The 15,311-nt window shown below is 52.5% G+C and overlaps 1 protein-coding gene across 3 annotated transcripts in view; it reads left to right on the top strand.

The window, feature by feature from the left end:
- Positions 1-15,311, top strand: part of LOC119979763 (alpha-2-macroglobulin-like) — a 412,459-nt gene that overhangs the window by 292,248 nt on the left and 104,900 nt on the right. For all 3 annotated transcript variants that reach the window (XM_038822394.1, XM_038822396.1, XM_038822395.1), the window contains one exon: positions 1,708-1,768. The gene's annotated coding sequence lies outside the window, so the exon portion shown is untranslated. The remainder of the gene's footprint in view (positions 1-1,707; positions 1,769-15,311) is intronic.

Below are 15,311 nucleotides of genomic sequence, written 5' to 3'. Positions count from 1 at the left end.
GCGATGCAATATGATTTTGAACACATTACTTCAAGTCCATTATACCCACAATCGAATGGTAAAGCAGAGAAGGGAGTTAGAGTAATAAAGCAGCTATTAAAAAAGGCTATGGGCAGCAAAACTGATCCATATCTAGCTCTATTGAGTTCTAGAACTTCACCTTTAAGTGGTTTGTCAGCTGCAGAGTTACTGATGAATTGCGAGCTATGTACCACATTGCCATTTCACTACAAAGACAAGGCAAAACAAAAACTTCAGATGTAAGCTGGAATCTCAGAAGCAAAAACAAGGTATACTGTGATAGAACAACCAGGAATCTTAAACCTTTGTTACCAAGCGATGTTGTAAGGATTGAGAATTCTGATGGACGGTCTAGAAACGTACTACAAGAGGCAGTTCCAAGATCATACACGATAATGGCAGAACAAGGACAGATTTTGAGAAGAAATCGTCGGGCATGATTGAAAATAAAAAAACCTGCTCAAGAACAGCAAGACAATGGTGTTAGTGAAGACTTCTATCAACCTGAACCAACACAAAAATTGGAAGAGTCAGACTTGAATATACAGAACGACATTCAAAACAGTGACACTACCTTATCAGATACATCGACAGATGTTCAAAGTAGTAACGGAGGTTCACCAAGCATACCAAGTTTGAGAAGATTGACAAGGAAGATTAAAAAAAACCAGAGTGGTTGAATCTGTGATTGGACAATAAAATTTGTGAATTGTATCAAATACATTCTTACTCATATCATGCATATTGTTTACAGAAATGATGGGCAGTATGTTTTAAAAATCTCAAGTAAAGGGTATGAAATGATATGCAGTAACAGTGTATATAAAACAGTGTATGTAGCAGTGTATGTCACAAGTGTATATAGCCTCCGACCGCTAGGTGTCATGCAAGAGGAACAGGACACTGGAACCAGACAGAGCCAGTCTTGGTGAGAGTTACAGGAGCTGTTAGTCGCATGGTTAAAGTATCCACAGTTTGGTTAGCAATAGTTTAGTTTACCCACAGTTTATTCAACATTAAATAACTAGTCTTGAACTAAATGTTCTGTCGTATACGGATTCATTTATTAGCCTAGTGCCTGATCATAACATGGGTACTCTAAATTAAAATAAAACTAAGAGAAAACAGAGGGAAAGATGGAGGGAAGGGGAGAGGTAGAAAGAAAGAGAGAGATTGAAAGAAGAGGAAGGGGATAGAGGGGGAAAGAGGAGAGAGACAGAGACTGAGAAAGAGAAGAGGATGGAGAGACAGAGAGGAAGGAAGGGAGAGAGAGAAAGAGAGAAGGGGGAGAGAGAGGGAAAGACAGAGCCAAAAAGAGGGAGAGGGTAGAGAGAGAGAGATATAGAGAGGGTGAGGGAGAGAGTGGAGGAAGGCGAGAGAGAGATGTTGAGGGAGTGAGAGAAATGGATTAATCGAAGTATTGCTGGATAAGGTCAGAATGAGAGAATGATGGGAGTGATGGATAAATGAATAGGGGGGGGGGGGGGGGGGGAATGCCCAGCTGGAAGAACTGAAGGACGGAGAGAGTTAACGAGTGTTCAATGCAAGGAGATTGAGCGAGGAATGGAGTACAGCGGGATGAATGATTGGGGGAATTATGGTAGGGGAGGGAATAGAGGTATAGGCAATCCAGATAGTGACCCTGTTTCTGACATCACCTATTATTCTGTCTCACCTTCGCAACAGGACATGGGTTTGAAGATTCTGACGGACACAGAATATCAAAGTCCAATCGAATGTCGACCCAGTGAGTAACGGTGTGGATTGGGATCAGCGTCCCTGGAAGGTTACACCCCACCCTGAACTTACCTGCTCTCCTTCAAGCAGTGTCCCCTCTTGTCTTACTCCTTACCCCAGTGGGAATTGTTTCTCACCCTTCGACTCTTTATAGAACCTCCCCCCTCGCTCGTTATTTCAATTGAATCTCCTCTCAACCTTCTCCCCAGGGAGAACAGTCCCAACCCTCTCCAAACCATTTTCATAATGGAGGTTCCTCATTCCTGGAACCATTCTCGTGAATCTTCTCTGCACTCTCTCTAATATCCTCACATCTTTCCCCCAGTGTGGCTCCCAGAACTGGACACGAGGCTCCAGCAGGAGCTGAACTGGTGTTTTATACACATTTAACATAACTTTCTCTCTCACAAAGTCTCTATCGCTCTCTGTTAATCACACAGTGCTTCCCTCTCTCTCTGTCACTCTCACTCTGTCTATCTCGCTCTGTGTCGCACTCACTGTTTCTCTCTCTGTCTCTCCCTCTCTCTCTGCCAACCTCACGATGTCTCCCTCTCTATCTCTCTGCCACTCTCACTATAAGTATTTCACTCTCTCCATCTCTCACTCTCACTATATCCATCTCTCTCTGTCCCTTACTATCTGTCACTCTCACCATGTCTCTCCGTCACTCTCTCTCTATCATTCTCCCTATCTCTATCCCTCTCTACCTCTATCACTCTCACTGTGTCTACCTCTCACTGTCTCTGTGTGTGCCTCCCTCAATCTCTCAGTCAACCCCTCTCTGCCACTCTCACTGTCTATTTTCTCTCTGTCATTCCCACTCTCTATCTGCCACTCTCACTATGTCTCTCTGTCTCTCTCTCTCCCCCTCTGCCCCTCTCACTATGTCTTTCTCTCTGTCACTCTCACTATGTTTATTACTCTCTGTCACTCTCACTATATCTCTGTCTTTCTCACTATATCTCTCTCTATCTCTCCAACTATGTCTCTCCCTCTGTCTCTCTCTCTCACTGTCTCTGTCACTCTCAACCAAGTCTCTCTGTCTCTCTCACACTCACTACATCTCTCTCTCTCTGTCTCTCTCTCTCTGTGCCTCTCTCTCTGTGCCTCTCTCTCTCTGTGTCTCTCTCTCACCGTCTCTCTCTCTCTCACTGTATCTCTCTCTCTCTGTCACTTTCACCATACCTCTCTGTCTTTCTCTCTGTCTCTCTCTCTCTCTCCGTCACTCTCACTATGTCTCTCTCTGCCACTCACTATGTCTCTCTCTTTGTCACTCTCACTATCTCTCTCTGTCACTCTCACTATGTCTCTCTCTCTTTCACTCTCACTATGTCTGTCTTTTTCACTCTCACTATGTCTCTCTCTCTTTCACTCTCACTATGTCTGTCTTTTTCACTCACTATGTCTCTCTCTCTGTCACTCTCACTATGTCTCTGTCTGTCACTCTCGCTATGACTGTCTCTCTGTCACTCTCACTATGTCTCTGTCACTCTCACTATGTCGCTCTCTGTCACTCTCACTATGTCTCTCTTTTTCACTCTCACTATGTCGCTCTCTGTCACTCTCACTATGTCTCTGTCTGTCACTCTCACTATGTATCTCTCTCTGTCACTCTCACTGTCTCTCTCTGTCTGTCACTCTCACTATGTCTCTCGCTCTCTCTCTCTCTCTGTCTCTCATTATGTCTCTCTCTCTCTGTCACTCTCACTTTGTCTCTCTCTCTGTCACTCTCACTATGTCTCCCTGTCTGTCTCACTATTTCACTCTCTCTCCGTCATTCTCACTATGTCTCTCTCTGTCACTCACTATGTCACTCTCACTATGACTGTCTCTCTACCACTCACACTATGTCTCTCTGTCACACATTATGTATCTCTCTCCGTCACTCTCACTACGTATCTCTCTGTCACTCTCACTTTGTCTCTCTCTCTCTCTCTCTTTCCCTCCAACTATGTCTCTCTCTCTCTCTGTCTCTTTCTCTCTCTCTCTCTCTGTATATCTCCCTCTCTCTGTCTCTCAATCTCTCTCTTTCTTTCTCTCTATGGCTCTCGCTCTCTGTCACTCTCTCACTATGTCTTTCTCCCTGTCACTCTCTATTTGTCTCTTTCTCTGTCTCTCTCTCTGACTCACTCTGTCTGTCTCTCTCTGTCACTCTCACTGTCTCTCTCTGTCACTCTCACTATGACTGTCTCTCTGTCACTCTCACTATGTCTTTCTCTCTCTCTGCCTCTCTCACTATGTCTCTCTCTCTGTCACTCTGAATTTGTCTCTCTCTGTCTCTCTCACTATTTCACTCTCTCTTTGTCACTCTCACTATGTCTCTCTCTCTGTTACTCTCACTATGTCTGTCTCTCTCACTATTTCACTTTCTCTCTCATTCTCACTATGTCTCTCTCTGTCACTCACTATGTCACTCTCACTATGACTGTCTCTCTACCACTCACACTACGTCTCTCTGTCACTCACATTATGTATCTCTCTCTGTCACTCTCACTATATATCTCTCTGTCACTCTCATTTTCTCTCTCTCTCTCTCTCTCTTTCCCTCCAACTATGTTTCTCTCTCTCGCTCTCTCTGTCTCTTTCTCTGTCTCTCTCTGTGTATATCTCCCTCTCTGTCTCTACATATCTCTATTTACTCTCTCACTCTCACTATGTCCCTCTCTCTGTCACTCTCACTGTCTCTCTCTGTCACTCTCACTTTGTCTCTCTCTGTCTGTCACTCTCACTATTTCTCTCTCTCTCTCTGTCTGTCTCATTATGGCTCTCTCTCTGTCACCCTCACTTTGTGTCTCTCTGTCTCGCTATTTCATTCTCTCTCTGTCACTCTCACTATGACTGTCTCTTTGTCACTCTCACTATGTCTCTCTCTGTCACTCTCAATGTCTCTCTCTGTCTGTCACTCTCACTATGTCTCTCTCTCTCTCTGTCTCTCATTATGTCTCTCTCTCCGTCACTCTCACTTTGTCTCTCTCTCTCTTTGTCACTCTCGCTGTTTCTCTCTCTCTGTCACTCTCACTATGTCACTTTCACTATGACTGTCTCTCTACCACTCACACTATGTCTCTCTGTCACTCACATTATGTATCTCTCTCTGTCAGTCACACTATGTAACTCTCTTTCACTCTCACTTTGTCTCTCTCTCTCTCTCTCTCAATCTCTTTTCCCTCCAATTATGTCTCTCTCTCTCTCGCTCTGTCTCTTTCTCGGAGTGAGACTGTGTCCTGGGGTACGTCGGGGAACTCCACGTAGGCATACTGAGGGTTGGCGTGGAGAAGGCGTACTTTGTCCACCAGGGGTTCCGCCTTGTGTTGCCGGACATGCCTACGGAGAAGGACTGGGCCCGGAGTCGTGAGCCAAGTCGGGAGCGACACCCCGGATGTCGACTTCCTAGGGAAGGCAAAAACACGTTCATGGGGTGTACTGTTAGTTGCGGTGCACAGTAGTAACCTAATGGAATGGAGCGCATCAGGGAGGACCTGCTGCCAGCGAGCGGCTGGGAGGTTCCTGGACCGTAGGGCCAGCTGGACGGCCCTCCATACCGTCCCGTTCTCCCTCTCTACCTGTCCGTTTCCCCGGGGGTTGTAGCTGGTCGTCCTGCTGGAGGCGATACCTCTGCTGAGCAGGAAATGACGCAGCTCATCGCTCATGAACGAGGATCCCCTGTCACTGTGGATGTCGTCGGGGAAACCGAACAGCGCGAAAATGGAATCCAGGGCCTTGATGACGGTGGCAGACGTCATATCCGGGCATGGGATGGCGTAGGGGAACCTAGAAAATTAATTGACCACACTAAGGATGTAGATGTTGCGGTCGGTGGAGGGGAGGGACCCTTTGAAGTCCACGCTGAGGCGTTCAAAGGGGCGGGACGCTTTCACCAGGCGCGCGCGATCTGGCCGGTAGAACTGCGGCTTGCACTCGGCACAGACCTGGCAGTCTCTGGTGACTGTCCGTACTTCCTCGACGGAGTAGGGCAGATTGCGGGCTTTGATCAGATAGTACAAGCGAGTGACCCCCGGATGGCAAAGGCTGTCGTGCAAGGCACGGAGCTGGTTCACTTGTGCGCTGGCACATGTACCTCGGGAGAGGGCGTCTGGGGGCTCGTTGAGCTTGACGGGGCGATACAAGATCTCGTAGTTAAAGGTGGAGAGCTCGATTCTCCACCGCAAGATTTTCTCATTATTGATCTTGCCCCGCTGCGTGTTGTTGAACATGAAGGCTACCGACCGTTGGTCAGTGAGGAGAGTGAATCTCCTGCCGGCCAGGTAATGCCTCCAGTACCGCACCGCTTCAACGATTGCCTGGGCCTCCTTTTCAACAGAGGAATGTCGAATTTCGGAGGCGTGGAGGGTGCGTGAAAAGAATGCCACGGGTCTGCCTGCCTGATTCAGCGTGGCGGCAAGGGCGACATCTGACGCGTCGCTTTCTACTTGGAAAGGCAGTGTCTCATCCACTGCATGCATCCCGGCCTTGGCTATGTCAGATCGAATGCGGGCGAAGGCCTGTTGTGCCTCGGCCGTGAGGGGAAAATGTGTGGACTGGATAAGTGGGCGGGCCTTGTCTGCGTATTGTGGGACCCACTGGGCGTAATAAGAAAAGAACCCCAGGCAGTGTTTGAGGGCCTTGGGGCAGTGGGGGAGTGGAAGCTCCATGAGAGGGCGCATGCGGTCGGGGTCGGGCCCCAGTAGTCCGTTTTGGACTACGTAGCCGAGGATGGCTAAGTGGCCTGTGCGGAACAAGCACTTCTCCTTGTTGTAGGTGAGATTAAGGAGAGATGCGGTGTGGAGGAATTTAGAAAGGTTGGCATCATGGTCCTGCTGGTCATGGCCGCTGATGGTGACATTGTCGAGGTACGGGAAGGTGGCCTGCAGTCCCTACCGGTCAACCATATGGTCCATTTCTCATTGGAATACCGAGACTCCATTCGTGACGCTGAAGGGAACCCAAAGAAATTGGTACAGATGACCATCTGCCTCAAAATCAGTGTAGGGACGGACCGATTTATGGATGGGGAGCTGGTGGTAGGCGGATTTCAGGTCAATTTAGAGAAGACCCGGTACTGTGCAATCTGATTGACCATATCAGAAATGCGGGGGAGGGGGTACGCGTCGAGCTGCGTGTACCGGTTGATGGTCTGGCTGTAGTCCATGACCATCCTGTGCTTCTCCCCGGTCTTAACCACTACCACCTGGACTCTCCAAGGGCTGTTGCTGGCCTCGATGATACCCTCCCGAAGCTGCCACTGGACTTCGGACCTGATGAAGGCCTTGTCCTGGGTGCTGTACCATCTGCTCCTGGTGGCGACGGGATTGCAATCTGCAGTCAGATTGGCAAAGAGGGAGGGAGGCTCGACCTTGAGGGTCGCGAGGTCGCAAACGGTGAGGGGAGGTAGGGGTCCGCCGAATTTGAGGGTGAGGCTCTGGAGATTGCACTGGAAATCCAGGCCTAGTAAGAGTGACGCGCAGAGGTTGGGGAGAATATACAGACGGAAACGGTCGAATTCCATACCCTGTACAGTAAGTTTAACCAGGCAGAAACCCCGGATCGGGACAGAGTGGGAACCGGAGGCAAGAGAGATCTGCCGGTTGGCGGGATGGACCGCAAGGGAATAGCGCCTTACCGTGTCCGGGTGGACGAAGCTCTCGGTGCACCCGGAGTCGATGAGGCAGGAGGTCACGTGGTCGTTGACCAGCACCGTTGTGGAAGAGGGTGCCAGGTTGCGAGGACGCGACTGGTCGAGCGTAACGGAGGCGAGTAGCGGGCGATCGGCAGTCGAGTCAGATGAGTCCGACGAGGAGCGGTACCGACCCGTGTCCCGTGGCCCCGTCCCGGGTGGAGGACAAAATGGCGGCATCTGTAGTACCTGTGTGGGAGAAAATGGCGGCGGACAAAATGGCGGTGCCCATGGAGCGCACGTTGTGGGGTCGGGACAAGATGGCGGCGCCCATGGAACGCACATGGTGGTGGGGGATGAAGATGGCGGCGCCCATGGAGCGCACGTTGCGGGGGCGCCGAACGATGGCGGTGCCCACTGATCGCACGTAGGGTCGGGGGAAGCGGACGGCAGGGCCTATTGTGCGATCGGCTGAGGCGAGAGGGGGCGCGATAGCGGCAACCGTCCACGACTGACACACCGCTGCAAAGTGGCCTTTCTTGCCACAAGCTTTGCAGGTCGCGGTGCAGGCTGGGCAGCGTTGGCGTGGGTGCTTCTGCTGACCGCAGAAGTAACAGCGGGGACCCCCAGGGAGCGCGGTGCGGCGAGCAGTGCAGGCGTAGTGCGCAGGGGCGGCTGCTGGGGGAGCCGGTTGCGGGGTCCACTAGGGTAGGACGGGTGGGCCTGGGGGGCCATTTGCAAGGTCCACGAGGGGTAGGACGGTGGGCCGAGTGGCTAGCGGAGTAAGATCGCGCACTACGGGAGGCGGCTGTCATGGAAAGCGCCAGAGTCTTTGTGGCCGCGAGGTCAAGGGCGGCCCCTTCCAGCAGTCATTGCCGGATGGGGTCCGATGCAGTGCCTGGAACAAAGGCATCGCCCATGAGTAAATCAGAGTGTTCTGTGGCTGTGAGGGCCCGGCAGTCGCAGTCTCGTACCAGAGGTATAAGGGACCTCCAGAAGTCCTCAATCGACTCACCCGGCTGCTGGACGCAGGTAGAGAGTAGATGTCTCGCAAACAGGGTGTTCGTTGACTGTGCATAGTTCTCCTTGAGTAGTTCCATAGCTCTGGTGTAGTCAGGCGCATCTCGAATTAGCGGAAAGACACTGGAGCTAAGTCTTGAGTACAGGAGTTGTTTTTTTTGAGCCTCCGTCGGGAGAGGGTCCGCTGAAGAGATGTAGGCCTCGAAGACTGCAAGCCTGTGAACTAAGTCATTCCTGGCGTGAGGCGACTGGCGGATTCAGCTGCAGACAGTCAGGCTTGATCCTCATGTCCATGGTGTACGGAAAATCACACAGCAATAAATTGTGACGCTAACAATTGCACTCAAAGACGAGAGACATGTACAATCGAGGCTTTATTGCTGTGTGATGCTATTCCTCCGGCTGCAACTGTAGAATAGGATCTGAGTGACTCACACGCATATTTATACACAAGCTCCCTGTGGGCAGAGCTAGCCGGCAGGGGCTTACCGGAGGAACCTGTATTACAGGTACGGTCAGACAACCCCCTACTGCAAATACGCATATCTACAGTGGTTATCTCTCTGTCTCTCTCTCTGTATATCTCCCTCTCTCTGTCTCTACATCTCTCTCTCTCTTTCTCTCTCTCTATGGCTCTCGCTCTCTATCACTCTCTCACTATGTCTCTCTCCCTGTCTCTCTCTTTGTCTCTTTCTCTGTCTCTCTCTCTCTCTGACTCACTGTCTATCTCTTTCTGTCTCTCTCACTGTCTCTCCTGCTCTCTTTCTGCCTCTCCCTCTCTCTTTCTTTCTCTCTGTCTGTCTGTCTCTCTCTCCCTCTGCCTGTCTCACACTCTCTGTCTCTCTCTCTGTCTCTCCCTCTGTCACTCTCACTATGTCTCTCTGTCACTCTCACTATGTCGATCTCTGTCTCTCTCGCTATTTCACTCTCTCTCTGTCATTCTCACTATGTCACTCTCTGTCACTCTCACTATGTCACTCTCACTATGTCTCTCTCTCTCTCGCTATCTCTTTCTCTGTCTCTCTCTCTCTATATCGCCCTCTCTCTGTCTCTACATCTCTCTTTCTCTCTCTCCTTCTCTCTCTCTGGCTCTCACTCTCTGTCACTCTCTCACTGTCTTTCTATCCCTGTCTCACTCTCTGTCTCTTTCTCTCTCTCTCTCTCTGACTCACTCTGTCTGTCTTTCTCTGTCTCTCCCTCTCTCTTTCTCTCTCTCTCTTTCTGTCTCTTTGTCTGTCTGTCTCTCGCTCCCTCTGCCTGTCTCGCACTCTCCGTCTCTCTCTGTCTCTCTCTCTGTCATTCTCACTATTTCTCTCTCTGTCACTATGTCCCTCTCTGTATGTCTCTCCCTCTGCCTATTTCCCTCTCTGTCACACTCACTGTTTCTCGCTGTCTCTCTCTCTCTCACTCACTGTCTCTCTCCTTGTCTCTCTCTCTCTGTCTCTCACTGTCTCTCTCTCTCTGTATGGCTCTCTTTCTTTCTGTCTCTCTCCATCTGTCTCTCTTTCTCTCTCTCTCTCTCTGCCTGTCTTCGCACTCTGACCCACTCTCTTGTGGTGATATGATTTTGTTGTAATATACCGACTGACCACTAGGATTCTCATCAGTATTTTAGTGAATGTTAGAGTCTGGTGACCTGAGACTAACCAGGGAGCTGGAAGAGAGAGGTTGTTTGTGTTTGATCATACTCTTATTCATCTGTTGTTTTGTCTGTAGTTGACCCTCGGTTAATGTCAAGAAATTGTTTATAGCTTTAGCTAAAAGTGTCCTTGTAATATAAATCAGGCCATCTGACAAGAACACTACATGGTAGCGGGACTGGATGGTATTAAACACTGAGAAAAAACTGTCAGCCTGCCACAAGGTCCACGGAGATTTGAAGACTTTGCAGACTGCCAAAATTACAACATGTAGTTGTTGAACCCACCAATGAATCTCAGATTTCATGGTAATGTGGACAGCAACTGGCGTGTGTTTAAACAGCAGACTAATCTGTTTCTTACTGCAGTAAATTTCACTGATAAATCAGATTCGCTTAAGGTAGCGATGCTCCCCACAGTGGCAGGGCCCGAATCAATTGCTGTGTTTAATACTTTTAAATTTGCAAACGATGGGGGGACTTCTGGTGTGCACCAGAGAGTAAGTGCACACAAAAGGCAGCTCCTGCCCAAGGTTACAGAAAAGAGCTCTTTTTTAAGCAATAGGGGGTGGAAATTTTATGAAAAAGCATAGGTGAATGTTGGAGGAGTACTTTCCCCCAGGAATGGTATGTTTCTTGGTTACCAGACCCGTAGAAGCAGTGAAAGATTTGGCTGGAGCTACAGGAGAGAGACAAAAGCCTCTTCCAGCATGTAGGTGGGGGAAGGGCGAGTTTAAAGGCTTCAAGATGACCCGAGGGCCTTTATGAAAGCTGAATTCTAACAGCAGAGGGAACAATTGGGAAAATATCTCACCAAGGGCTCTTTTAAGGGCCCACAACGGCGCTGATTTGATTTTTCCCCGGGTGGGAATGCAGCCTCTGTGCTTGGCAGCCGGTGGATGGGCTGGACTAGAAGTGGAGCGACCAGAAAATCAACTTTGCAGCAGAAGAAGGTGCGCGGAAAAAAGGACAAGATAGCGGCGGGCAGGGAACCGTCAGCGTGGCAGCAGTTGGCGATGGAGCAGCAGGAGCTGCTGCTGCGCTCCTTCCAGCAACTAAAAGCTGAGATCATGGAGCCGTTGAGGGCATCGCTGGACAGGCTCGGGGCGACTCAGACGGCTCAGGCTGCGGAGATTCGGGAGCTGCAGCAGAAGGCTTCGGAGAACTCCTCGGCCTGGCGGTGAACGTGGAGTCGCACGAGGCTCTTCACAAGGAATGGTTGGCAAGGATGGAGGAGATGGAGAACCGCTCCCGCCGGAAGAATCTGCGGATTTTGGGCCTCCCGTAGGGGCTGGAAGGTTCGGATTTGGGGGCCTACGTGGTCCTGATGCTGAACTCGCTGATGGGCGCGGGGTCGTTCCGGGGACCCCTGGAGCTGGAGAGTGCCCATCGGGTGCGGCTGCGGAAGCCCGGGCTGAACGGGCCACCCAGGGCGGTGCTGGTCCGATTGCAACGCTTGGTCGACCGTGAGTGTGTGCTTCGTTGGGCGAAGAGGGAGAGGAGTAAGTGGGAGAATACGGAGATCAGGATCTACCAGGACTGGAGTGCGGAGGTGGCGAAGAGAAGGGCTGGGTTTAACCGGGCGAAGGCAGTGCTCCACAAGAAGGTGGTCAAGTTTGGCCTGTTACAGCCGGCACACCTGTGGGTCACTTATAAAGACTGCCAGCTTTATTTTGACTCCCCGGAGGAGGCCTGGACTTTTGTCCAGGCAGAGAAGCTGGACTTGAACTGTGGACTGGGGGCTGGGGAACGTTGTACGCAGCCCAGAGGCTTTATCCTCCTTGATATCCTTTCGCTCTTTTTGGTTCTATTGGACGATGTTTTTTGTTTTTGCTGTCTTGCCTTTTCTTTTCTGCTTTTTGGGACTGTTATATGTTTACTTTGGTTTTTTATCATGTTGGGATTTTTATTATTTCACTGGTTGCGGGTTTGGGTGGGGTCCGTGGCCCTGTTGGGTCATGTGCCTGTCTTCCCGCATTTTGGGTCGGGGGGCGGGGCTTGGGATGGGGGCGCGGGCCTCTCTCCCACGCTGGAGAAGCAGGGGGCAGGGTCGGCATTGGGGGAATGGTTGGGGGACACTGGGGAGGGTAATTGGGGTGGCGGGAGCATCCGGGGTCAGCAGGAGTCGGCTGACTTACGGAAGTACAATGACCGGAGTTACGCAGCTAGGGTGGGCCCTAGCTTGTGTGGGGGGGGGGGGGGGGGGGGGGGGGTTGGGTGGGGGGGGGGGGGGGTAGAGGGGGGATACCATGTTGCTGCTGGAATGGCCAAGAAGGAGCTGGAGCGTGCAGAGGGGGTCGGGATGGGGGTCTGTCGCTGTGGGGAACGGGCTGAGCGGGGGGCCGCGGGCACATGATGGGTGATGGCTAGTCGACGGGGGAGGGGGGCAGGTGGCCCTCCGATCCGGCTGGTCACCTGGAATGTGAGGGGACTGAATGGGCTGGTCAAACGGTCCCGCCTGTTCGCGCACCTGAGATGGCTGAAGGCGGACGTGGCTATGCTTCAGGAGACGCACCTGAAGGTGGCGGATCAGGTTAGGTTGAGGAAGGGGTAGGTGGGCCAAGTGTTTCATTTGGGGCTGGATGCAAAAAACCGGGGGGTGGCGATCCTTGTGGGGAAGAGGGTGTCGTTTGAGGCATCGAGTGTGGTGGCAGACAGCGGCGGGAGGTACGTGATGGTGAGCGGCAAGCTGCAAGGGGAGCGGGTGGTGCTGGTCAATGTATACGCTCCGAATTGGGATGATGCGGGTTTCATGCGGCGTATGTTGGGCCGGATTCCAGATTTGGAGGTGGGGGGCCTGACAATGGGGGGGGGATTTCAACATGATCCAGTTCCAGGACGGGTAGGAGACCTGCGGCGGCTAAGGTGCTGAGGGGGTTTATGGACCAGATGGGAGGGGTGGATCCTTGGAGGTTCGCGAGGCCAAGGGCCAGGGAATTTTCATATTTCTCCCATGCGCATAAGGCTTACTCCCGGATCGATTTCTTTGTGCGATAGCCATTTCTGACCATGTCCCGCATTGGGTGGACCTCGAGCTGGGGGAGGAGAGGGACCAGCGCCCGTTGTGGCGCTTGGAGGTGGGGCTGCTGGCGGACGAGGATGTGAGGGGGCGGGTTCGAGGATGCATCGAGAGGTACCTGGAGGCCAACGATAATGGGGAGGTCTGGGAGGCACTGAAGGCGGTGGTTCGGGGTTGATCAATGGAGTTGATCTCCATTTGGGCCCACAGGGAGAGAGGGGAGCAGAGAGAAAGGGAGAGATTGGTGGGAGAGATGGTGAGGGTGGACAGGAGGTACGCGGAGGCCCTGGAGGAGGGATTTCTGAGGGAGCGGCGCAGCCTTCGGGCTGAGTTCGACTTGTTGACCACCAGAAAGGCGGAGGCTCAATGGAGAAAGGCTCAGGGTGCGGTGTATGAGTATGGGGAGAAGGCGAGCAGGATGCTGGCACACCAGCTCCGTAAGCGGGATGCGGCTAGGGAGATTGGTGGAGTTAAGGACCGGGGAGGAAATGTGGTGCAGAGGGGGGTAGACATTAATGGGGTCTTCAGGGACTTTTATGAGAGACTATATCGGTCCGAACCTCCGGCGGAGAAGGGGGAGATGGGGCGCTTTTTGGACTGGCTGAGATTCCCGAGGGTGGAGGAGGGACGGGTGGAGGGTCTGGGGGCACCAGTTGAGCTTGAGGGGCTGGTTAAAGGGATAGGGAACATGCAGTCGAGTAAGGCGCCGGGGCCGGATGAGTTCCCGGTTGAATTTTACAAGGCGTATGCAGACTTGCTGGGCCCCCTGTTGGTTAGGACCTTCAATGGGGAGGGGGTCCTTGCCCTTGCCCTTGCCCTTGACGATGTCTCGGGCGCTGATCTCCTTGATCCTTAAGCGAGACAAGGTTCCCCTGCAGTGTGGGTCATACAGGCCCATCTCACTCCTGAATGTGGACGCCAGGTTGTTGGCAAAGATCTTAGCCACGAGGATAGAGGATTGTGTGCCGCAGGTTATCTACGAGGATCAAACGGGGTTTGTGAAGGGGAGGCAGCTGAACAGTAATATACGGAGGCTCTTGAACGTTATTATGATGCCGGCGGTGGAAGGGGAGGCGGAGATAGTGGTGGCACTAGATGCGGAGAAGGCCTTTGATAGGGTCGAGTGGGGGTACTTGTGGGGGGTGCTGGAAAGGTTCGGGTTTGGGGAGGGGTTTGTCAGTTGGGTGAGGCTGTTGTATGAGGCCCCGATGGCGAGTGTGGCCACGAATAAGAGGAGGTTGGAGTATTTTCGACTACACCGAGGGACGAGGCAGGGGTGTCCCCTGTCCCCCCTACCTTTTGCGCTGGCAATTGAACCCCTGGCTCTGGCGCTGAGGGAGTCGGGGGTTTGGAGGGGGCTGGTCCGGGGTGGGGAGGAGCACCAAGTGTCGCTCTATGCGGACGACCTATTGTTGTATGTGACGGACCCGGTGGGGGGAATGCTGGTGGTGATAGGGATTCTCTGGGAATTTGGGATTTCTCAGGGTATAAGCTTAACTTTGGGAAAAGCGAGCTGTTTGTGGTACTCCCGGGGGACCAGGAGGGGGGGATTGGGAGGCTTCCACTGAAAAGGGCGGAGAGGAGCTTCAGGTACTTGGGGGTTCAGGTGGCCAGGAGCTGGGGGCCTTGCATAAGCTAAATCTCACAAAGCTGGTGGAGCAAATGGAGGAGGAGTTTAAGAGATGGGACATGCTGCCGCTGTCTTTGGGTAGGGTGCAGTCAGTCAAGATGACGGTGCCCCCGAGGTTTCTGTTCCTGTTCCAGTGCCTCCCCATCCTTATCCCGAAGGCCTTTTTCAGGCGGGTTAACAGGAGCATTACGGGGTTTGTGTGGGCACACGGGACTCCAAGGGTGAGACGGGTGTTCTTGGAGCGGGGCAGGGATGGGGGTGGGGCTGGCGTTACCCAACCTCTCTGGGTATTATTGGGCTGCCAACGCAGCGATGGTGCGTAAGTGGGTAATAGACGGGGAGGGGGAAGTATGGAAGAGGATGGAGATGGCATCCTGTGTGGGCACGAGCCTGGACGTGCTGGTAACGGCGTCGCTACCGCTCCCTCCGACGAGGTATACCACGAGCCCGGTGGTGGCAGCTACCCTCAAGATTTTAGGGCAATGGAGGCGGCATGGGGGGGGGGGGGGGCTCGATGGGGTCCCCGATACAGGGGAACCACCGGTTTGTTCCGGGGAGAATTGATGGCGGGTTCCTGAGTTGGCACAGGGCAGGTGTCAGGAGGCTGGGGGTCCTGTTCATAGACGGGAAG

This window comes from Scyliorhinus canicula, chromosome 16 (genome assembly GCF_902713615.1).
Source record: "Scyliorhinus canicula chromosome 16, sScyCan1.1, whole genome shotgun sequence".
NCBI lineage: Eukaryota > Metazoa > Chordata > Chondrichthyes > Carcharhiniformes > Scyliorhinidae > Scyliorhinus > Scyliorhinus canicula.
This window is presented reverse-complemented; position numbering and strand designations above follow the sequence as displayed.